At 38.8% G+C, this 25,651-nt stretch overlaps 1 pseudogene; it reads left to right on the top strand.

Moving 5' to 3' along the window:
* The window catches only part of LOC100155246, a 66,617-nt pseudogene continuing 49,631 nt past the window's right edge, over window positions 8,666-25,651 (top strand).

Below are 25,651 nucleotides of genomic sequence, written 5' to 3'. Positions count from 1 at the left end.
CTACCTCCATGCAGAGGATATATCCATGCTCTCTGCTATATTATTTTCTAGGGCTTCCCACTATGGACAGAGTTTATTGCTACCACCCATTGGCAATGAGCTTAACTGCATAACTTGTTTTGACCAATGAACGTTAGCAGACAAGGCACGAGCAGAAGATTTAAATCTGCATTCATGGTTTGGCTCACTCCCTTGTCTTCCTGTGATCCATTCTGAAGAGAGCATATCCCAGGTGACTAATGCCCGTTCAACATGGGCTTCAGGCTTGAACCTGATTAGAAGCCTGGAGTCCAGCTTAGCCCAGCCAAGCCCAGTGTACACTGGCCAACCAGAAGCAGAGCTGCAGACCCATGATCACAGAAGTGAAGATTTACTGTTGTAAACTACTGAGATTATGAGGTCGATTGGTATGTCACAAAAACTATTATAATTCCCATGTTCATATACATCATCACCCAGCATGGCAGGTTCCATTACCAGAGGTTAGTTCACTGAAATATTTTTAAAACAAAGAATTGCTCATCTAGATCCAATCACTATAATTCAAAATGACTAGTCTAGGAGTTCCCATCATGGCTCAGTGGTAAGGAACCCGACTAGGATCTATGAGGATGCGAGTTTGATCCCTGGCTTTGCTCAGTGGGTTAAGGATCCAGCATTACCACGAGCTGTGGTGTAGGTCACAGACACGGCTCAGATCCTGCGTTACTGTGGCTGTGTTCTAGCCTGGTAGCTGTAGCTCCGATTTGACCCCTGGCCTGGGAACTTCCATATACCGTGGGTGCAGCCCTTAAAAAAGCAAAAATAATAATAATAATAATAACAATAATAATAATATTGCCCATGCAAAATGACTAGTTCTGTGGCCTTCCAAAAGTGAGAAAATAGTCTCTTTTTTAAAATAAAGTTTTATTTTCTCAGGAAGTATATGAGATTTCACTTAGGAAATAATAAGATTTATCAACAAATTTTTCAGAATTTATATATCTAAATAATCATTAGCCTTCAAAGATCTGGGAGGGTTATATACTTATTCCATTAAGCCCACCATGACTGAAAGTTTTTTCAACTTCTAGTCATTGCCTTTACTTTTAGGGTTTGTGGCACACTTATTATCTCCATTTTCAGATGAGGAACTGAGGCAGAGAAGATCTATGTAACTTGCCCTATTCTACTCTCAAGCATCAGGATCTGAAGGCAGGCAGCCTAATGACAGTCTGGAATTCACCATGTGCCCGTGCTCTGCCAATCAGAATCCCAAATTTTCCACTTGGACAAAATCAGCTACAGGCCATGAGGGAGTGATGGGGACTCGATTTACCAGCATGCCCTAAACAAGTTTGAAAACATATGAAGCAATGGTTTTCAGACATTGGACAATGGGTAGCAGAGAACAGAAATCCCAGAAAGAAGGGTGACAAGAAAGGCCAGCTGAGCAAGGGCCACCACTCACAGCCAGGGGAGAGTTTCCAGGTGTCAGCAGGGGCATAGGACTCCCAAACAGCCCAGCAGTCTCCCTGAGCCAAGGAGACTGAGCTCAGAGCTCAAGGGAGCCCAGGTCACCAGAATGCATGGAGTAATGCTCCCAAAAGGAGGGAGCTCCAGAGACCAGCAGCCCGAGTGTGTGAGGAAACTCCCAGAAGCCAGGACACTTCCACTCAGAGGAGCAGGCAGAACAATTTCCTGAGATTACGTGGGGTGGGAAATCACGTGTCCCTCACCCCAGCCAGAGTGGAAAGATCCCCTGCAACAGGGGAAGTCCTTCAACAGATATCATCACAGTAATGGGGACAAATTAGCCCTTGACTAAAGATTGTTCTAGATTTGTCTAATAAACCTTAAATGCCAGGTCCTGAAGCATGCAATGGTTTCCGAGTGATTTAACTGCATCTCAAAACAAAGCACAAAAATACTGAAATGGAAGTTCCCTTTGTGGAGCAGCGGAATGAATCCAACTAGTAGCCATGAGGTTGCAGGTTCAATCCCTGGCCTTGATCAGTGAGTTAAGGAGCTGGCATTGCTGTGAGCTGTGGTGTAGGTCGCAGACATGGCTCAGATCCTATGTTGTTGTGGCTGTGGCGTAGGCTGGCAGCTGTAGACCCAATTCAACCTGTAGCCTGAGGACCTCCATATGCCATGGGTGCAGCCCTAAAAAGCAAATATATATATAGAAACAGATGCAAAAACCTTCAGCCCCTCAAAACACTTCATTTGCAATGTCTGGTAAGCAATCCAAATTGCCACCATGTATGTAAAAATCACTGCGAGGTAAATAAAGTGACCATGAGGTCCTAAAGAAAACTCACCCAGAAAATTACCCAAAGAAGAAATGAGGGCAGAGATCACATGTGAGGAAAAGGCGAATCACGAGGAACAAATTGTTCTTTCTGGGGACTTGTGGCCTGAACCTGTCACAGGAGAGAAGGATCTGCTGTACCTGAGAAGAGACAGAGAACCACATTTCTGAGGGAGCCGTGTAATTCTCCAGATGGTATTTTACTAAAAAATGATGATGGTAACTCAGTAGTTAATTGACTGACAGTACAAACGAAGGGAAGGAGAAGAAACAAAGAAAATATATGTCAACGAACATGTTGGGAAAACTGCTCTACTTGAGGGACAGGAAGTTAGAGTTGAGAGCACCATCTCTCCTAGCACAGTTCACACGGTCCCCTCAGCAGGCAGGCATCTGTTTCTTGGTTTTACTGAGAATCTCCAGGGAAGGGAGTTTGGGGTTTCTGTTTCAGGCAGAGACTTTCAGTAGCTAATTGACAAGAAAAACCTCCCAGAGAGGCGTAAATGGGGAAAGAGTGGAAGAGTTGGGATGTAACAGATGCTTCATTCTCATGACAATCTTCCTCCTACAAGTGAAGAACTTTCCAGACTTCAGAAGAGAGGACTCTTGTAGCATACCAACAATTCAACAATGCCTTCATAGACCCCCAAAGAGAATACCTTTATGTGTGAGTAGAAATTATATCAAGAGCATCCCTGCTAAGATATAAAATATTTAGTTTTCCTCCCTGCCTTTTTTATTTCATTTACCAAAAAAAAAAAAAAAATGTCTTCTAAAGGAAATAGCTTAAACTCTCCGTAAGACATTGACAAAGAGGCCTTCTCACTCACATTCAGCCTTGCTCTGCTTTCATTTACTACCAGGGTGACATGAGAGGAAAAACTCATTATTAAATCCAAAAGGATATTGTATCTGTGACATATTTTTTTAAAAGGATGCTCCTAGATTTCTAGAATATTTAGTACAGCTAGACAAAGCAAGTGACCCTGGTGGTAATGCAGGCTAGATTCAACTGAGACCATAACACTTTATATCAAATTGGTCATAAAGTGATTTTTAAAAGCCTTCAGAGATGGGATTGCAGGAATAGATTAAAAGGTTGATAAACTTCAGCGGTATGCTCTACTGAGGAATTCTGTCAAGCAGATACGCCAGAAGTCATTGGTTCACAGGAATAGATGGTATCACCCCTCCCCCCCATTAGTTTTTGAGAACAGAAAATTGTTTGGCAGATTTTATCTAGCCCTGCTTCCTATTTATGTTATATTAGTATCTAAAACTTCAATTTCTGCTGCTTTTCTTTAACATCATCTGCAATCATAGAATGAAAGTAATTATCGCCCCTGAGGCCCAGTTATTGGCTAACATTTCCCAGTAGTTTTGTACAGTTCAAGTAACAAATCCTTCACTAAAATTATCAAGCCTTATCTCTCTGCCTATTCGAAGTGATTTCTCCTCAACTGCAAAATATTTAGCTATAACAACACCCGTAAAATGAAACAAGAAGGGGCAGGTTGTCCTGTCAGAGACACACAGAGTGGTTGAATGGAGGGTACACATTAGTCTATTATCCTATTTGTTCTTGTACCAACTGTGTTAGATGGGGCTACAGAGAAACTGTTTTTGCTCTTACAGGGGTTAACGGAGGGACTGGGCAGAATGTCAACATTACACGAGGGACATCGCATGGAACTTTTATCTTATAGGGCTAGCTGTTCAATTCAATGTCATATTTACTGAACTCCTGCATGATGCCTGGTCCTGGGGAAGAAAAAGGTTGGGTGGACATAGTCTCTGCTCTCAAGAGATTGTCAATCTCATAGGGCAGACACTGAGTAAGGACATAATTACAATGCAATGCATGGAAAATTATAAAAGGATGTGTAAGATCGGAGCCAGCAGAGATGAGAGGCATCTGACTCTACCTGAGAGGGAAAGCATCCCAGAGGATATTGAATTGAGCCTTGAAAATTATGAAAGAAGTTGAAAAATTGATAAGCATGGCTGGTGCTGGGATTCCAGACAGAGAACAGGATGTGTAAAAGCCCAAAGGGATGAATGAGCCCAGCCTGTTCAGGAGTCTACAAATATTCACATAAGGATAAGACTACATGGGGAGGCTGCCCAGGGGAGGTAAGGATGGGAAGAAGATGAAATGAAAGGTGGGCTTGAAGAAGTCCAGAGAAGCTAATCACGAAAGACCTTGACTACCAAGATGCAGAACTTTCCTTCATCAGAGAAGTCATGGGCACCACAAAGCATTTTATGCAGAGGAATGACATGGCTGGATTTGCATATTAGAGACAATTCTAGCGACAGTGTCATGGGAGATCTGGAGGCAGGGCCAGACTATGGGCTGAGTTCAATAATTCAGGAGAGGGTCTGAGGGCCTGAACTAAGGCAATGACAGTAGAAGGGAATAGGAGAGAGTGAAGGGAGAGATCTTCGGGTGCTAGAATCAAAAAACTTATTTGGCAACTGATTGGACATTGTGGGTCAGAGAAGAGAATCAAGGACCACATTCAGGTTTCCAGCTTGGGTGACTCTCAGGGGATGGTGGTGTCACCTGAGAGGTTGACAACAAACAAGATGTATCCATTATGCTGTACAGAACAGGGAACTCTACTCAATGTTCTGATATAACCTACATGGGAAAAGAATTTGAAAAAGAATGGGTGTTGCTATAGGCATAAATGAATCACTTTCTTGTACAGCAGAAATTACCACCACCTTATAAATCAACTACACTTCAATAAAAATTTTAAAAATGAAAAAAAGAAAAATGTATCCGTTAGGCATACAACAGGGTGAGAGAGCTGGTTTGGCACTGGACACAGGGTTCTAAAGCTCAGAGATGTCAGAACTAGAAATGTAAATCTGGAAGTCTACATCATAGGAAGAGTTGGAAGTATTAAGGCCTAGGAGTTCCCACTGTGGCTCAGCGGTAACAAACCTGACTAGCATCCATGAGGACACAGGTTTAATCCCTGGCCTTGCTCAGTGGGTCAGGGATCCAGCATTGCCATGAGCTATGGTGCAGGTTGCAAATGTGGCTTGGATTCCATGGCTGTGGTGTAGGCTGGCAGCTATAGCTCTGATTCAACCCCTAGCCTGGGAACTTCCATATGCTGTGGGTATGGCCCTAAAAAAAATAAATATAAGAAATATGAGGGGTAAAGGCACATAGGAAAAGTGAAAAAAAGAGAGAGAGAGAGCTGAAGCTACAAATAGGAATCCATTTCCAGCTGCACGCCAGGTAATACAGCATAATGACTTCAGCTCCAGTTTTCTAGCTCGGAATGAGGTCCATCTCAGCTCTGTTAGCCTGAAAGAGCTGGGATTGTGTTCTTCTCTTGTCCTCTTGTTTGTAAGCTTGTATACATACTTGATATTTTTTTAAGTATCTTTTTCAACTATTCCTATGTCTATGGAATAGAGTGAAGAAGATTATGCAACACACCATCTTGACCAAAAATCACCATAATTTTTCAAAGCTCAAAAAACTGGGGAAGTAGTAGATTTTCTTTTCTCTTTGAAATTCTTTAATGAGAGATATCTATCTAAATTACCTATATTAGCTCCTTTCTAAGAGGCAGATTTTTTTAATAAAATCACAATTAGTGGATTTTTCAAATGGCGAACTTTCTTTGCAAGCCTGGAATTAACTGTATTGATGCCTTCTTTATGTGACAAATACTTATGTAATATGAGGTGCCAGTGCTTTACAAAGGTTAACTCATTTAATGATTTTGGTAGATTGTTTTCAAAGATGGTTACAATTCCCCCCATGCCTGTAAGTACACCCCTTTACAAGGTGATACTGTCATCCCCCCTATTAAGAGGGAGTCCCTTTTCTCCATCCTTTGAAACTGGGCTACCTTGTGACTTGCTTTGACCAACCAAATGCATCAAGATCTTGTGTGACTTCCAAATCTAGGGCTCCAGAGGTCTTGAGCTTCTGTTCTCACCTTCTTGCTTCCCTCTTGAGAAGAGAAACTGGAATTCCCCATTGTGGTGCAATGGAAACGAATCTGAGGATTCAGGTTCGATCCCTGGCCTCATTCAGTGAGTTAAGGATCTGACATTGCTGTGAGCTGTGCAGGCTGCAGACGAGGCTCAGATCCCGCATTTCTCTGGCTATGGTGTAAGGCCAGCAGCTGTAGCTCCGATTTGACCCCTAGCCTAGGAAACTCCATGTTGTTAGAACTTACCCATAAAATCATCCTTGCCTGGTGGCTTCATTCACCATAGATATTTTACTAAATTTTCTATTTATTTTCAACTTATTCTTTGTTTGTTAGTCTATTCATTTTAAATATCTAACAATGAGGCTTTCCATTTTTTAGTCTGTTAAAATACTGCAAATATTGACATTTTTCATTGATAAAGTTAACAAAGAAAAGCTAAAGCTATGACTTTTCTCTTGTTATCAATTACCTTAATGCTGACTAAAAAAATTTAAGCAACAGTGAGATTCTAATATCTTCAAGAATATGAGCGCTCAAGGTCTGTGCTATGCCATTTAAAAATCTACCAGTAGGTGGGGCTCTAATATTAAATCATAGAATCTGTTTGACAGCTTGTACCTCTTTTTGTTCCTTGCACTAATCTCGCTTTCTGTTATAAAGAACAAACTATATTTATTCTGAAATCAAAACTGAAATCAAGGTGACATTTTATAATAATTTATGGATATATACTATAAAAGTAGACATTAAAATTAAGCTTTTAGAAAAATACCTACAAAAGTCACCTATATAAATATAAAAAGAAAACAAATCACCAAAAACTATTCATTACATTTACGTACTTGAAGCAAATACATATTTGCATATATAAATATATATCTGCATATATTAACTACATATTTAAGTATCTAAAAATAGAAAGGAGTTAAATTACAATACATTCATACAGAAGAATACTACATGTTAAAAATAATATTCGCAGATTTTTTTAATGATATGGGGAAATGCTCAAGGGAAAAAGTAAAATACAAAATCAATTTGACAATATTTATAAAAATTGCACATGTGCACAGAGTAAGAACTTGGAAAGATATCAACATGTTGACATTGATTGTCTCTGGATAGTGAGGCTATGGGTGGTTTTCATAAATTTTTTGCACCTCTTTTTTTTTTTCTTTTTTTTTCTTTCTTTTTTCTTTATAGAGCCACACCCATGGCTCTGATTTGACCCTAATCTGGGAACTTCCATATGCTACGAATGCAGTCCTAAAAAAATATTTTTTAAAAAGATCAAAAAAGAGAGAAATCGCTGCATTTATGTTTTATCCTTTGCCACACTGATGCATATACTCTGATTTCCTTCAAGAGCAGGGATGTGCAGATGTCCTGGGGCATGCTCTCTGAGCTGGCAGGGAGAAAATGAGGCCATCACAGGTCACATACTAATTCTCAGAAAAGATGAAAAGCCTGAAAGGACGAGAATGCACAAAGTACAATCACTCCACATGGAAATTGTTAGTGGCAAGGGGGTCAACATCATCAATGTGTTGTTTCTAGTTCTACATTTTTAGTCACTTTTTTTGGAAGTATAGTTGACATGGAATAAAATTTGTCCCTTTTGGGGGAGGGCACATCAGAAGCACACAAAGGTTCCCAGGCCAGGAATCAAACCCAAGCCACAGTAGTGACAACCCCAGATCCTTAACCCACTAGGCCACCAAGGAACTCCAAAATTCATTCATTTTTAAGAGTACATTTGATGAGTTTTGACAGATGTTTGCAATGGTATAACTGCACACATAACCAGGTTATGTATAACCACACATAACCAGGTTATAGAGCATCTCCATCATTCCCAAAGAGTTTCCTCATGAGTCTTGACAGTCATTCCCCTCCCCTGGAACTTTACATTTCAGGTGGATACATGACACTATGTCCCAAACAAAAAGTTGTGACTTGTGGTTGACAGGTGCAAAGGTACTCATAGGAATAATACGGTATTTGAACTTAAGACTGCCCCCCAAAACCTGGGCCACCAGGATCCATACATATGGAGACTAAGAGATTTCAAGTTTTAGAAAAGTAGAGAAAAAGGAAACCCCACAAGATGGTTAAAAAAAAATATATAGAGAGAGAGGAGATGGGAGCAGAAAGGGAAATGTGAATTAAAAAAGAGATTGGAAAGGGTGGGGCAAGAGAAGAGTAGACCAGAACACAAGGACATATTTTTAATATGTATTTCTACATTTTCTAAAATAATCCAAATATTGAGATTGGTGAGGGAGAAGCCATGGAAAATAAATCTGGAAAACGCTATTAGGCGTTAGAAGGAAGAGAAATGGAGGAGGAATCCAGAATTTCTCAGTTGTTTGCATTTAAACCCTGAGTTAATGTATTTCCCATGTACATTGAGCCTGGCTATGTTTTGAGACAGTCAACATTTACCTTGGGGCCCCTAAGCCAGTGGTTCTCCTTCTTTGTTGTGTGCTTGGCAAACTTGCAAACAGCAGGGTTTCAATCAGTACACTCAAAAGGGCGGATCTGCCCCCACTGTGTTGATCGCAGGCTCTTCGCCATGAACCCGGAGCAGGTGGAGGGAATTGAGTGTGAAAGTCTGGACCCTGGGCTCCTACATTCTCCAGAGGCAAAGGCATTCTTTCTTTGACACCTGCATGACTCAAACTGTGCCTCCCACCACCCACTCAGAGGGAACAGCAGGCTGCTGCACCTCCTCAGCTCTGCCTTGGTCTGAGAGACGGCAACATAAACATACGCCTGCTCAACTGCGGCAGAAATTCATTATCCAAATAAACTAACCTTTTTTCCCTTGCCTGTAAAGGGTTTGCAGTACAGGAGCGTCCCTTGGCAGGCTGGATGATTCCTTGTCTCCTTTGATGCCATTCTCCCCACAATAGCCATCTCGCTTTTCTATTCTGACAGGAAATTTCCAGGTTGCACAAGGATCCCTCCCACACCACGCTGTCCCTGACCTGGACTAACCTGGTTCCATTCATCAGCTTGACTCACATCCCATACCTGGCCCAATTCTTACACTGGAACATGAGGCAATTGATGGCTGCAAAGGTGCTCTTGGTTGGAGTAGTGGATTTTCCCACCAGGTGACATGTTTGCCTTTGAACAAGGACTCTTAGAGCTTCTCTTAAAGCTGTGGTCCTTTACCAGGGTGATTTTAATAATGTGGAGGAAATGTTTAACAATGTGGAGATATGCTTGTTCACAACTGGGGGCATGGGGACCTGCTACTGGCATCTAGCAGGTAGAGGCTACAGGTGCAGCTAACACCCCACAGTTCACAGAATAGTCCCCACAACAAAGAAGCGTCTGGTCCAGTTCATCCATCATGAAACTAAGAAACCCTGCCTTGAAGTTCCTGTTGTGGCTCAGTGGTAATGAACCCAACTAGTATCCATGAGGATGCAGGTTCAGTCCCTGGCCTTGCTCAGTGGCTCAGAGATCTGACCTTGCTATGAGATGTGGTGTAGGTCACAGACATGCCTGAGATCTGGTATTGCTGTGGCTGTGTCGTAAGCTGGGAGCTGCAGCTCTGATTCGACCCTTAGCCTGGGACCCTCCAATATGCGTTTGCAGCTCTAAAAAGACAAAAGAAAAAGAAAAAAGAAAGAAAGGAAAAGAAACCCTGTCTAGAAGGAATGTCTCAACCAGTGGAGACAGAAGACTCTGTGTCAGGCAGGCAAAAGGAACAATTTCAAGAAGTGGAGGTTTGTGGCATTCTTAAATTCACACTTATCCATGCCTGTCCTAACTCCTGGCAATAAAGGCACAGCCTAGTCTCTGCCATTGTTAATTTTTAGTATGAAAAAGTAGCCTTCGAGTTAGCTGAACACACGGCACAGCCCCAGTCTCTCACTGCTCACAGGAGTCATCCAGACATTGAAAGGATCACAACACAGCTGCTTCAAAAAATGCTCTTCCTCAGAAATACAGCGACGCAAGCCCTTTTGAGGCAGCTCCTGTTTGGACACAGGACTCATACCAGCCTCTTGCTCCAGCCTATTATTAATCAGGTTCTTTTTCTGAGTTGCTGTTTTTCTGAGCATGTGGTTCAATTCACATTAAACCCCTCTGGGTGGCAGGGGATACTGTGAGGCCCTTCGCTTCTACAAACAGAAAAGACATAATATTCCAATATCCTTAATAGATTTGGCCCTAGAACTGGAAAATGATGTATTCTGCAAATATAGTCACACTAAAACTGAGGCCCGACCGTAAGTCATTTCTTGACCTGGACCCAATGATGTGCATCTACACTTCAAACCTGGGGCGAAAAACCCGACAGCACCATTTGATGTTTACATGAAGACAGACATCAAAGACTATACTGTGTTCCTGCTCATTCTGCGGGCGCAGCTTTCCAGCAGAACGTGATTATACCTCTGATTACCTTCGCCTATTGTCATGGCAGTTTCATCTAAAGCTTTTTTAGAATTTAATAATTGCCTTTTGTTGCCCAGGATAATAGCACAGGGGGCGCGCAGCACACAGGAAGCAACCGTGCACAATACCCGCAAGTAAGTGGCCAGGGGAATCGAAAAACAGACTAAATCCATGGGACTTTTGTAATGAAATAAACTATGAATAGAAGAATAAAATATCATCAATGGCTGGATGCATATTGTTACTTGGGAGCTTTGCTCAGCTACCACCATCATCAGATCAGAGGGAGTGGAAGCTGACACCCACGACTTTAAATAATTATTGGATTATTTTTTTCCTCACTATGTATCATTCAGACTGTTCTGAACACCACCCACTTGAGGTTATAATTAGTTTTCTGATAAACCTTTTGCAAAATAAATGGTTCTGCTTTTGTAGTAATCGAGGTATGAAAACGGGGTACTGAAAGGCAAGGGAAACAATGTGCTTTCATTTCAGGTGCCAGGAACTGAAGCTGCATTTGAACACTGATCATGGACTCAGTAAATCATATTTCTCAAATCTGCTTGGAAATTATGAAATCCATCATATATTACATGCACAGAACATTATCACCAGAGATGTCTACTACCATTTTAGGTTTAGATTCCCATTAAGGATTTGATTATAAATATCACAAATGCTCCTTGACATGGGCACGTACAAGCAAATAAACCCACCTCCTCCTCAGGAAGCAGGTTTATTTTCAAGAGAACTATTTCTGAAGGAGAGATGAGGCAGAAAACCAAGTCACCAGTTACTAATGTTACTGGATAAACAATCAACACTAGGAGAGACTCTAGAAACTATATTTCACCAGCTCATTTAACAGACGAGAAACCTAAATCCCAGAGAGATTAAGCAATTTTTCTTAAGGTCACATAGCTAGTTAGGGGCAGAAATTTGTTTCTAAATACTTAGGAGAGAGAAGTTGAACTTTCAGCAAACTGGTGTTAAAGAACTCTGAACACTTCAGTGACAAAGATCACAAAGACATACACATCAAACTCAAATTTATCAGTTATTCATTCCCCAAGTTGAGTGTCTTTACTGCCTCCAGTTCTTTTCAGATCTCTAAACACCATTCATTCTATCTGCCTCAAATTTGATCATGCCATTTTCCTAATGGCTCTGCATCACCTACAGATAATAGGTTAACTTCTTAACTTGGCTTTCAAAGGCTCTTTCCACCTGGCCTTGACATGTTCCTTCTCACTTTTCATTACTATTCTACGCAGTGAAATTCTCTGCCAGGCCCAGGATACACTATACACATTTCAAAGTGAGCACTTTTGTGGAGTTCCTGTTGTGGCACAGCAGAAATGAATCTAACTAGTATCCATGAGGATGCAGGCTCAATCCCTGGCCTTGCTCAGTGGGCCAGGGGTCCAGCATTCCCCTGAGCTGTGGTGTAGGTTGCAGACAGAGCTCGGATCCCAAGTTGCTGTAGCAGTGGCTGTGGCTCTGGCAGTGTGTGATGCATGATATATGCACATTTATGTATTCTGAATATTAAAATAAATCATCTGGGCTGCTTAATATTGAGGTAGAATGCCGTTAGAAAAAAAAAGTTAATGATTATTTGCTATTAGAAATAAAGGAAGATGATCTTTTATCAATTATATATGCATGATAGCCATGTACATTATTTTCTTTATCCTTAGTGACTAAGTAACCAGTGCGGTTTTCAAGCACATATGTTGGGTGGAGAAGGAGTAACATTTTATAATTTTACTAAATTAGTTCTCAAGCCCCCATTTCTACCTCATAACAGTAAAACTCATACTGGCCAATTCAATTCAATTCAATTCATACTTCCCACTTAAACTTGGCCTTTAAAGTTTTTGCCAGTCCCACCCAGCCCCTGGCTCCTGCTCCTCCTTTTCTCCTTCTTGGCATCGGGGTAGTGGAGTGGCTTCCATGACATCACCATGTGGGGGCCTGAGGGAGGAATATCCAGTTCCATGCTAACCTATGTTTTATCTGATCTCCACTGATGGTTTTAATTAGATTTGGGTCATAGTATCTTTGTTCATTGCATCTTTGTTAATGGTCCCAATCCTGACATAACCTTCAGGCATCAGTCCACACCGCCTTCATCCAATTCCTTCTAACCAAACAGCTCCCCACCAGGGAGTATCGACTCTCTCAGCCATTCCCACAGTAGTCTTTGGGTGTGAGGAGAGGGCAGGTCATTTAGCTGCTTTCCAGCATACTATTTGAGAGACTGGAATTTGAGGTCCTCTGGCCCTTCTGTCTGTACATGCTCCAGCCATTACTATGCTTTTCTCTCCTATTTTTCAATTCTTTCATCTTCTGATTCCCCTTATCATAAGACAGACTCAGCTTTATCATCCAATCTGCCTAAATTTTTATTTGTATATAATATTTTTAACTGACAGGAACTCGTTATGTTCTGAATTTTTCTTTTATAAAAAACTGGATCCTGTTCTTGTTTCAGTGACAAAATATCATACTCTGAGAATACTTTTTTTTTTTTTTTTTTGCTTTTTAGAGCTGCACCCATAGCATATGGAGGTTCCCAGGCTAGGGGTTGAATCGGAGCTACAGCTGCTGGCCTACACCACAGCCACAGCAATGACAGATCCAAGCCGCGTCTGCGACCTACACCACAGTTCACAACACCACCAGATCCTTAACCCACTGAGTGAGGCCAGGGATCAAACCCAAAGCCTCAAGGTTACTACTCAGATTCATTTCCGCTGCACCACAATGGGAACTCCTACAATTTGTTTTTAAGTTTTCTTCTTTCCCCTACACTATCTTTTTCTCCTCAGAGTTTCTTTTTTTTTCCCTGTCTTGGTCACTGTCATGTTAGAGGCATTCTTTTTTTTTTTTTTTTTTTGGCTGTGTCTGTGGCATGTTGATGTTCCCACGCCAAGGATCAAATCCACACCACAGCTATAATCAGAGCCACAGCAGTGATAACACCAGATCCTCAATCCACTGAGACATGACAGAACTCTGAGGCATTCTTCAAATAACTCTGATTCTCTAAGTAGGAGAGACACTTAAAAACTAAAATAAAACTCCGTGTCTGGAGACAAGCCTCATTGAAATTCCTGGTTCATTCCACTGAAGGTCCTCAATTTATTATGGTTATCCTGTCTTTTGTCCTTATGGGTTTATGTGCTTTTATTCATTAATATTATGAAGACATGGTCAGGAAGGAATGAAGATAAATTCACGTTTTCATTATATCAGACTTTCTCTGGCTGGATTAAAGCAAAATTAAATGGAGACGAGACTAGATGATCCCAAAGCAAACAAAACTAGTAAAGCTACATAAACAAAACTTAGTCTAGCTTATTTCATGAATGTAAAATTTAACTTATTGTTAATGCCTCTGATAATCATTAACAAAATTGAAGTCATCTTCCTAAAATTGTATAATTACTTTAAACTGATCCTCTGTCATCTAGAAACTCCATGTGATAATCAATCATTGTAAAGGTTAAATACTTTAACCTTTATAAGCCATCCTGTAACACCATGCCTCTGAGCTTCATAACAGTTTCAGGTTGAAAGTCTCTGTTCATGAAAAGTTTCTTACTTACTCAATAAAATATTCATATCAAGCCAAGCGCTCTGAATATCCTTTAACACTGGCCATATCCTGGATAGTCATGAGTCACATTTCTCATGACTGAGGGTACCTCTTGTTCCTCCATCTTCCAAGCTGTGGAGTCAGAGTTATTGTCCTTTAGGAATCTAATATATAGTCACAACACAACCCCTTCCATTCATAAGTTTAAAAAAAAAAAAAAAACTTTCCACTCATTCAGTGAAGAAATTCATCTCTTTTGAGTCCAACAGAATTGCTTAATTTGAAGATTATGTTTTCAGAATTCTAAAGATCTTTTCTTCTCAAGGACCTAACTCTTAAAAAGCAATAGTACACTGGCTCCCTAACTATTATTTCTGCTGCGGACATTTAAAGGCTTTTTTGGAACTGAGAGCTAGAAATTACTATTTAGTTCTTGGCTGAATCTGTCCTCCATTTAGGATAATGAATTCTACTTTAACAATGGGTAGAAAGTCTCCCTGTACATGAAATTGAGTACAAAAGGAAAACCAGAGTTAAAATTGCCAAACTTTATTCCATTAAAAATAAATGCTATTGGAAGGTAGTAAATCAATCATGTATAAAACTAGAAGGAAGGTTAAAGGACAAAATTAGTAAAATCATCTAGAAGTTCCCGTTGTGGTGCAGCAGAAATGAATCTAACTGGTAACCATGAGGTTGTGGGTTCCATCCCTGGCCTTACTCAGTGGGTTAAGGATCTAGCATTGCCATGAGCTGTGGTGTAGGTTGCAGATTTGGCTCAGATCTGGCATTGCCGTGGCTGTGATGTAGGCCAGTGGCAACAGCTCGGATTTGACCACTTGCCTGGGAAACTCTATATGCCATAGGTGAGGCACTAAAAAGCAAAAAAAAAAAAAAAAAAAAAAAAAAAAAAAAAAAAAAAAAAAAGGTAAAATCATCTATGTCCACAATAAGTAATTAAGGTAGATACAAAACAAAAAAGACACAAAATAAATATTGTGTCAAAACTGTACTTATAATGGGAGAGAAGTAAAAATGCAGAGTTGTAAAAATACATGCAAACTTAAGAAATCAGCAACTTAATCACATATACAGATTGCTACATATAAACTTCATGGTAACTATAATCCAAAAATCTATAATAGATACATACACCAAAAAAAAGACAAAGGAATCCAAACATAACAGTAAAGATAGTCACCAAATTACAAGGAAAAAGAACAAAAGAAGAGTAAAGGAATATTCAGGCTTAGCAGAGGCAAAATATTATATATCGAATGGATAAATAACAAGATCCTACTGTAGAGCACAGGGAACTATATTCAATATCCTTTGATAAATCATAATAGAAAAGAATATGAAAAAAGAATACATACACACATATATATGTATAACTGAATTGCTTTGCTGTATAGCAGAAATTAACACATTGTAAATCAACCATACCTCAATAGAATAATTATTTTTAAAAAAGAACAAAGGAATGAAAAAGGAATACAAAAACAACCAGAGACAATTAACAAAATGGTAATAAGTACATACCTATCAATAATTATTTTAGGAGTTCCCGTCGTGGTGCAGTGGTTAATGAATCTGAATAGGAACCATGAGGTTGTGGGTTCGATCCTTGGCCTTGCTCAGTGGGTTAAGGATCCGGCGTTGCCGTGAGCTATGGTGTAGGTCACAGACTCAGCTTGGATCCCACATTGCTATGGCTCTGGTGTATGCCAGTGGCTACAGCTCCAATTAGACCCCTAGCCTGGGAACCTCCATATGCCATGGGAGTGGCCCTAGAAAAAGCAAAAAAAAAAAAAAAAAAAAAAAAGATAAAAAATAAAAAATAATTATTTCGAATATAAATGGACTAAATTCTCCAATCCAAAGATACAGAATGCCTGAATGGAAACAAAAAAACAAAAACAATACATATACTGCCTATAACAAACTCACTTCAGATCTAAAACCTCACACACAGACTAAAAGTGAGAGAATGGAAAAAGTTATTCCATGCAATGCAAATGAAAAACCAGCTTGGATAGCAATACTACATCAAACAAAAAAGACTTTAAAACAAAAACTGTAACAAAGAAGGACATTTTATAATAATTAAGAGATAAATCCAACAACATAGCAATTGCAAATATATATATTCTCAACAGAGAAGCACATAAATACATGAAACAAATATTACCAGACATAAAGGGAAAAAATTAGGCATAACATATTTATAGTAAAGAAAGGACTTTAACACCCCAGTTATATCAATGGACAGATCTTTCAGGTAGAAAATCAACAAGGAGACTTTAGCCTTAAATGATACATTAAACAAGATAGACTTAAAAGACATATAAAGAACATACCATCCAAAAGCAGAATGCACATTTTTTCAAGCACACATGGAACATTCTCCAGGATAGAACACATGCTATGCCATAAGTATCAGTAAATTTAAGGAAACCAGAATCATATCAAGCCTCTTTTTATACCACAATATTATGAGACTAGAAAGCAACTGCAAAAAACACAAACATGTGGAGGCTAAACAATATGCTGGTAAACAATCAATGAATCACTGAAGAAACCAAAGAGGAAATCAAGAATACCTGAGTAGGATTTTCTGTTGTGGCCCAGCAGGTTAGAGTCCAACTAGTATCCATGAGGATGCGGGTTTCATCCCTGGCCTTGCTCAATGGGTTAAGAATCCGGCATTGCTGCAAGCCATGGCATAGGTCACAGATGTAGCTCAGATCCTGCATTGCTGTGGCTGTGGTGTAGGCCAGCAGCTGCAGCTCCAATTCAACCCCTATCCTGGAAACTTCCATATGCCATGGGTGTAGCCCCAAAAAGAAAAAAAAAAATATCTGAATAAAAATGAAAATGAAAACACAATGGTTCAAGATCTATAGGACTCAGTAAAAGCAACTCTAAGAGAGATGTTTATAGCAATACAAGTCTACCTCAGGAAATAAACAAAAAAAATCTCAAATGAACAACCTAACCTTTCAACTAAAGGAATGACAGAAAGAAGAACAAACAAAACCCAAAGTTAGTAAAAGGAAAGAAATCAGATCAGAGCAAAATACATGAAATAGAGAGAAAAAGCAATTAAAAAAAACTCAAGGAAACTAAAAGATGATTCTTTGAAAAGATAAACAAAATTGACAACCCTTTAGCCAAACTCATCAAGAAAAAAAAGAGAAGGACCAAATAAATAAAGTCAGAATCAAAGGAAGAAATTACAACAGACAACACAGAAATTACTATGAACAAGTACATGCCAATAAAATGAACAATCTGCAAGAAATGGACAAAGTCCTAGAAATGTACAATATCCCAAAACTGACCCAGGAAGAAAGAGAAAATATGAACAGAACAATTACCATTAATGAAAGTGAATCAGTAATTAAAAAAAAAAAACTCATAACAAACAAAAGTCCATCACTAGACAACTTCGGAGGTGAATTTCACCACACATTTTGAGAAAAGTTAACATTTATCCTCTCAAACTTCAAAAACTTCATAGGAGAGAACACTTCCAAACTCATTCTACTAGCCAGCATCACTGTGATACAAAAGCCAGGCAAAAATATCACCAAAAAAAGTAAATTCTAGGCCAATATCACTGAAGAACATAGATGCAAAAACTCCTCAACAAAATGTGAGAAAACCAAATTCAACAACACATTAAAAGGATAATACAACATGTTCAAGTGCTATATAATAAATACCACCATAAATCTATCCCAAGGATGCAAGAAGGGTTCAGTATCAACCAATGTTATATATCACATTAACAAACTGAAGAATAGGGAGTTCCCGTCATGGCGCAGTGGTTAACGAATCCGACTAGGAACCATGAGGTTGCGGGTTCGGTCCCTGCCCTTGCTCAGTGGGTTAATGATCCGGCGTTGCCGTGAGCTGTGGTGTAGGTTGCAGACGCGGCTCGGATCCCGCGTTGCTGTGGCTCTGGCGTAGGCTGGCAGCGACAGCTCCGATTAGACCCCTAGCCTAGGAACCTCCATATGCTGCGGGAGCGGCCCAAGAAATGGCAAAAAGACAAAAAAAATTTTTAAAAATAAAATAAAATAAAAAAACAAACTGAAGAATAAAAATCACATGATCATCTTAATAGATGCAGAAGCTTTTGATAAAATTTAACATCCATTTATAATTAAAAAAAAACTCTCAATAAAGTTGGTATAGAGGGACATAAGAAAGGTCATATCTGACAAGCCCATAGCTAACATCATTCTCAACAGTGAAAAGTTGAAAGAATTTCTGCTAAGATTGGGAGCAAGTAAAGGATGTCCATTCTTGCCATTTTTATTCAACATAGTACTGAAAGTCCTATCCCCTGCAATCAGACAAGAAAAAGAAATAAAAGGAATCCAAATTGGAAAAGAAGAAGTCACTGTTGGAGTTCCCATTGGGGCTTAGAGGTAACGAACTTGACTAGGATCCATGAGGACATGGGTTCTATCCTTGGCCCCACTCAAAGGGTTAAGGATCCAGCATTGCTATGAGCTGTGGTGTATGTCCCAGACATTGCTCAAATCCCCCACTGCTGTGGCTGTGGCATGGGCCATCAGCTATAGCTCCAATTCAACCCCTTGCCTGGGAACTTCCATATGCCACCAGTGTGGCCTAAAAAATAAAATAAAATAAAACTGTCACTGTTTGTAGATGACATGATACTATACATAGAGAATCTTAAAGATGCCACCAAAAACTACCAAAATCATAAATTAATAAAGTTACAGTATACAAAATATACAGAAAATTGCTGAATTTCTATACACTAAAAATGAACTATCAAAAAGACAAATTAAGAAAACAATCTCATTTACAATCATATGATAAAGAATAAAATACCTAAGAATAAATCTAATTAAGAGGAAAAAGTCTAGTTCTTGGAAAACTATAAGACTAAGACACTGATGAAAGAAATGGAAGACAACACAAATAAAAGGACACACCATGATTATGAATTAGAAGAATACTTTCAAAATGACCATACAACATGAGTTCCCGTCCTGGTACAGTGGTTAAAGAATCTGACTAGGAACCATGAGGTTGCAGGTTCAATCCCTGGCCTTGCTCAGTGGGTTAAAGATCTGGCATTGCCGTGAGCTGTGGTGTAGGTCGCAGATGCAGCTCAGATCCCGCATTGCTGTGGCTCTGGCGTAGGCTGGCAGCTGCAGCCTCAATTAGACCCCTAGCCTGGGAACCTCCATATGTCGCGGGAGCTGCCCTAGAAAAGGCAAAAAGACCCCCCCAAAAAAATGACCATACAACCTGAGACAGTCTATAGAAATTCAATGCAATTACTATCAAAACACCAATAGCATTTTCGCAGAACTAGAACAAGTAATTCTAAAATTTGTGTGGAAACACAGATAACCCTGGATAGCCAAAAAATTTTGTAAAAGAAGAGCAAAGCTAGAGGTATGAAGCGCTCTAATATCAAATTATACTACTAAGCTATAGTAATCAAAATAGTATGGTACTAACACAAAAACAGACACATAGATCAATGGAACAGAATACAGAGCTCAGAAATGAGCTTACACTTACAAGGTCAATTAATCTATGACAAAGGTGGCAAGAATATATAACTGGAGAAAAGACTGACTCTTCAAAAAGTGGTGCTAGGAAAACTGCATAGCTACACGCAAAAGAATCAACTTGGACCACTCTCTCACACCAGGCCCCAAAATAAATTCAAAATGCATTAACAACTTAACTGTAAGACCTGAATTCATAAAAATGTTAGAAAAAAATAGGCAATATGTTCTTTGACACTAGTCTTAAAAATATTTTTTGGATATGTCTCCTCTGGCAAGAGAAACAAAAGCAAAAGTAAACAAATGTGATTACATCAAACTAAAAAGCTTTTGCACAGCAAAGTAAACTTTCAACACAATGAAAGTTTACCTACTGAATTGGAGAAAATATTTGTAAATGATATATCTGATAAGGAATTAATATCCAAAATATACAAATAACTCACACATCTTAACATCAAAAAACAAATAACCTGATTAAAAAATGGGCAAAGAATATGAATAGACATTTTTTCAAAGAAGACACACAGATAGACAACAGACACATAATAAGATGCTGAAAATCACTAGTCATCAGAACCACAATGAGATATCACCTCACATCTGTTCAGAAGGGCTATTATCTAAATAAATAAATAAATAAATAAATAAATAAGTGTTGGTGAGAATGCAGAGAAAGTGAACCCTCATACACTGCTGGTAGGAATGAAAACTGATGCAGCCACTACAGAAAACAGTAGGGAGATTCCTCCAAAAATTAAAAATAGAATTACCATACCATCCAATAATTCTACTTCTGGGTATTCAACCAAAGAAAATGAAAGCACTACTTTGAAACAATATATGCACCCTAATGTTCACTGCAGCATTATTTACAATAGCCAAGATATAGAAACAGCCTAAGTGCCCATCAATATATGAGTAGATAAAGAAGGGGTGGAACAAATGGAATATTACTCAGCCATAAAAAAAAAGAATGAAATCTTTCCATTTGTGACAACATGGATAGACTTGGAGGGGATTATGCTAAGTGAAATTAGTCATAGAATGACAAATACTGCATGATTTCCCTTATATGTGGAATCCTTTCGTTAAAAAAAGCAACTGATAAACATAACAGGAATAGAGTTAGAGATATAATTACCAAACAAGTGGTACCCAAAGGGGGAGGGCAGTGTGGGGAGGAGAGAAATAGGTAAGAGAGATTAAGAGGCACAAACTTCCAGTTACAAAACAAATGTGTCAAAAGCATGAAATGTACAGTGTGAGGAATATAGTCAATAATTATGTAATATCTTTGTATGGTGACAGTAACTAGACTTATAGTGATCACTTTGAAATGTACAGAAATATGAATCACTATGTTGTAAAACAGGAACTAACGTAGTGTTTTAGGTCAATTATACTTTAAAAACAAACTCATAGAAAAAGAGATCAGATTTGTAGTTGCTAGAGGTAGAGCTGGGGGGTGGGGAATTAGATAAAGGTAGTCAAAGGTACAAACTTCTAGTTATAAGATAAATATGTATTAAGGATATAATGTACAACATGATCAATATAATTAACAGTGCCATGTATTATACATGAAAATTGCTAAGAGAGCAAATCCTAAGAATTCTCATCTCAAGGAAAAAAATATTTTCTATTTCTTTAATGTTGTATATATATGAGATAAGGGATATCCACTATAGTCATTTCATGATGTATATAAGTCAAGTTATTATGCTGTGTACCTCAAATTCATACAGTGCTGTATGCCAATTATATCTCAATAAAACTAAATAAATGAATGAGTGCCATTGAGCTGTACTGAGTGTGAATTTGGCTCCTGTAGAAATCAGAAACATAAATGGTCAAGTCAAAATTCTAATCCAAAGTAATGACCAAAAGAAATCAGAGTTGGAAGACCAGGGCTTTGGGATTAAGCCAGAGAGAACAAAGAGAGAATATGCTTCTGAACCAAAGTATATAAGCTACTTTACATATCTGACCACTTACAGGTGCTTTCCTTCTTCCTAGACAGACACGTTAACCCAGGAGGCCCAGCAACCCAACAGCAACAGGAAAATCTCATAATAAATTACCTAGCTCTGCTGAGTTCACACTAATAGGCTTGTGTCTTCTCTCTGGTGCTTTTTTTCCCATGAAGAAGCACTTGAGTTGGAATTCTCAGGGTCACACAATGAAACGTTAAAACACCAAGACTTACAAACACACTTTTATACCAACAACAATGAACATGGGCAGCATTTAGTTCCACGATGGGGAAGATCCAACCTAGTGTAAGTTCACCTCAACACAACAAGTACATGATGAAAAATGGTGCTGGGTAAAACTCAAGATACAAAGAGGAAGATTTCCTTTTTTTCCTAAAATAATGGACACTCCATGATGAAATCTTCACTTAAAGGAAAAATGCCATGAAGAATAATTTTTATGATCCAAACTAAATTTTGGATGATATTTTACAAGGTTGCCCCTAGGGTGTGCAGGGCCCTGGTCACATATTTCTTGCGGACCTCTATCTATGTAAATAGTTTGATTTGGGGTGGGGGAGGCCTGCACCTATGGCATGCATGTAGAAGTTCCCAGGCTAGGGACCAAACCCTCACCACAGCAGTAACCAGAGTGACAGCAGTGACAATACCAAATCTTTAACCCATTGAGCCACCAGGGAACTCCTAAACAATTTAATTTTTAAATGTATAACTAAATTCAGAGCCTATGTGAAGCATAGTAATTTAATGATGTAGATTTAGAATAATGGGTTGAGAAAAAGTACTTATATATTTGTTCACTGCTCATTTAGTACATGAAGATTCTTCATAATGTCTAGTCACCATCCCTTCCTACCCATATCCAGGAACCATCTCTGTGTTCTTTATTGCTAAATGCACCACTGCTGACTAATCATACATATGCCACTGAAAAATGTAACAGTGTTACTTTTACTCACAATAATGTGGATTTTCAGAATGTTTGATTAAAACAATATAGATTTGGGCTTCCCATTATGACTCAGCAGGTTAAGAACCCAACATACTGTCCAGGAGAATGAGGTCTGATCCCAGCCTTGCTCAGTGGGTTAAGGATCTGGCATTGCCACAAGCTGTGGTGTAGGTCACAGATGAGGCTCAGATCCAATGTTGCAGTGGCTGTGGCACAGCACAGCAGCTGCATCTCTAATTTGACCCCTATCCTTGGAACTTCCACATGCCACAGGTGTGGCAATAAAAAAATATATATATATAGATTTGTCCCAGCATTAACTAATGCTGGTTACATCATTACACTTCATGGTGATTCATTTACCATACCCCTGTGAATACTGGTTTCCAATGACTCTCTTAACATCTGTTAATATGCTTAATTGCCAATAACTACAAATGCAAGTTACATAGACACACAGGAAAATTTATCTTATGGTCATTAAAACTTTACTTTTTGGAACTTTGTAGGATAAATATAAAACAATATATCTTTCCTTCATATCTTCTCAAATTCTTTAGACCATGATCACTGCATTCCTAGAGGGTTATCTCTTTCTAAATGTACTCCTGCCTTCAACACAGGCCACCAGGCAGAAAGAGAGGCAAGGGACCCTTGAGCAAAAGAAAAGAGCGATTTCATTTGCTCAAAGATTATTTGTTCATCATTTGGCATGGCTTACAACAGACTTGGAAGACTAATATCACCAAATCAGTCGGAGGCATGAAAGGATGTCACCTGAAAGGCTTGTTAGCACTGCAGAGTTATAATCTTGAAAGCAAATAGGTAGGACCACCCCAGGAAGACTGCCTGCAGAGAATGTGGTCACCATCTGGGTGCCAGATTCAGGGAATAGACAGGTTATAGGATCCTGCCACTATCCCTGTCACTCTTGTCCCCAGGTGATGTAGCCAGAAGATAGCACTGCAATCAGAATACAGGCAAGGACTGACACACCAGTCCATACAGGTCCAAGAGTTGGAAGCTGGCTATCAGTAGTCCAGGGTCTGAACTCCTTCCATGTCCACTGGGCACTATCTTGTGAAAGAAATGACAGAGCAGCCAGAAGGAGATGGGAAATTAATTTCCACTCACCAGGCCTCCCTCCTGGAAAAAGGCCCAAACTTAGGGCCTGAAGATGACCCTACAGATGCAAATCCTGGAGCTCCTCTGGACATCTGGTCAACTTCACATATGGCTGGTATAGGGAGAGGGCATAGAAATGGGACAGGGCCCACACAAGAGTCACCTAGAGGGGAACTTAGAAATTTTCCATAAAGGCTCTACAAAGTATCAGGCCTTCTGACATCCAGGGCTTAGGATAGGCACCCCCTGCTCAGGTTTAAATGTGGTACTAGTATCATACTAGGAGTTGTCACGTAGAGGGAAACTTGAGACTTTCTGATGAATACAAAACTTTTCTCAAAGAGCTATGATTTATTTTCGTGATATCACATCTAGGGATTAGGGACAATATCTCATCTACTAATATCTGGGTTCTTAAAAAATGTCCTTTTCTCTTATCCTTTTTAAAAATTTCCTTTCCTTTTTAAAAATTTTGGATGGAATTAATTATCCCATTAAGACTAAAACTGAAAAAAAAAAATTTACTAGGGTTACTTTGTAGCCAGAGGGATGAATTGAAATCATAGCTGTTCCAAAAAGGATATATAGCTTTGAGAAGTTCAATTCACTTAGTCTATTTCCTTATCTGTAAAATGGGGATAATTGCCTCCTTCATAGACTCATGAGGATTAAATAAATGCCCACAAAAGCACCTTGCATAGCCCTTGCCACATAAGGATTCAATAACTGTCTGGTTCTGTTTTCTCTTCTTTTATAGAAGAGCGATTTTTAATGAATAAAACAATACAAAGCCAAAATTAGTATTCATGTCACATCCAATTTTGTCCCTAGCATGTGTCCCCATTTGCTTGTCCATGTGTTGGTTCTTCACAATACTAATTAGGTCACATCAAATGTGCCGTAATTGACCATGGCACTTGTGCAGGTTTACATTTTCACACACAAAAACTGAAAATAAATTAATAACCAGCAATTTTGACAATTATGGTCAATTAAATTGTCAACATAACATTTGACATATATATGTTCTGTTTAAAAATAAAAATTGTCTATTAAAGTGCAGATTAGCAACCAACCACAAAGTTCTCATACTTTTCATATGAAAAAGGAAATAGAGATAAAATGCACATATGTCACTGTGATATTACCTAAACTTTTTGCCTTGTTTCCCCCTAAAAAAAAAATCCTATCAGTTCTCCATAAGGAATCAAGTATTTACTGTGTATATTAGTTGAAATTATTTGCAATACATTTTCCTTTTAATAAAGATTAAATACAAGAAGATGCTTAAAGGATGGGAATTGAGAGGAAAACACTTGGAACAAACATGACATTGAGCTTTTTCTTAATTATACGGTTTAATAATAAAAATATTAAAAATCCAATAGAAAAAAAACAAAGACACAGAAATATAATTTCCATAAGCAAATACATAGCTTGCCTAAAAACATATTAAACAAGTCTATTTTGTCATCAAAGAAATATAGATTAAAACTAGAAGATATTATTTCTGAACTGTTAACTAATTTTATTTAAATGTTTTGAGGATGTTGAAATTGGCTGTCTCATACACTACCACTGCAAGTATAAATTTGCAACTTGCTGTGGTCTAAGAGCCTCTCTTTCAGAAACTGATTAGTAATATTTATAACCACTTTCAAGGTATATAACATTTGATTAGTGATTCCACTTTTGAGAACATATCCCAACAAAGTAATCCAAAATA

The sequence above is a fragment of the Sus scrofa genome, chromosome 1, assembly GCF_000003025.6.
Source record: "Sus scrofa isolate TJ Tabasco breed Duroc chromosome 1, Sscrofa11.1, whole genome shotgun sequence".
NCBI classification, from domain to species: Eukaryota; Metazoa; Chordata; class Mammalia; order Artiodactyla; family Suidae; genus Sus; species Sus scrofa.
Note: the sequence above shows the minus strand (reverse complement) of the source record. Positions and strands in the feature narration are given on the sequence as shown.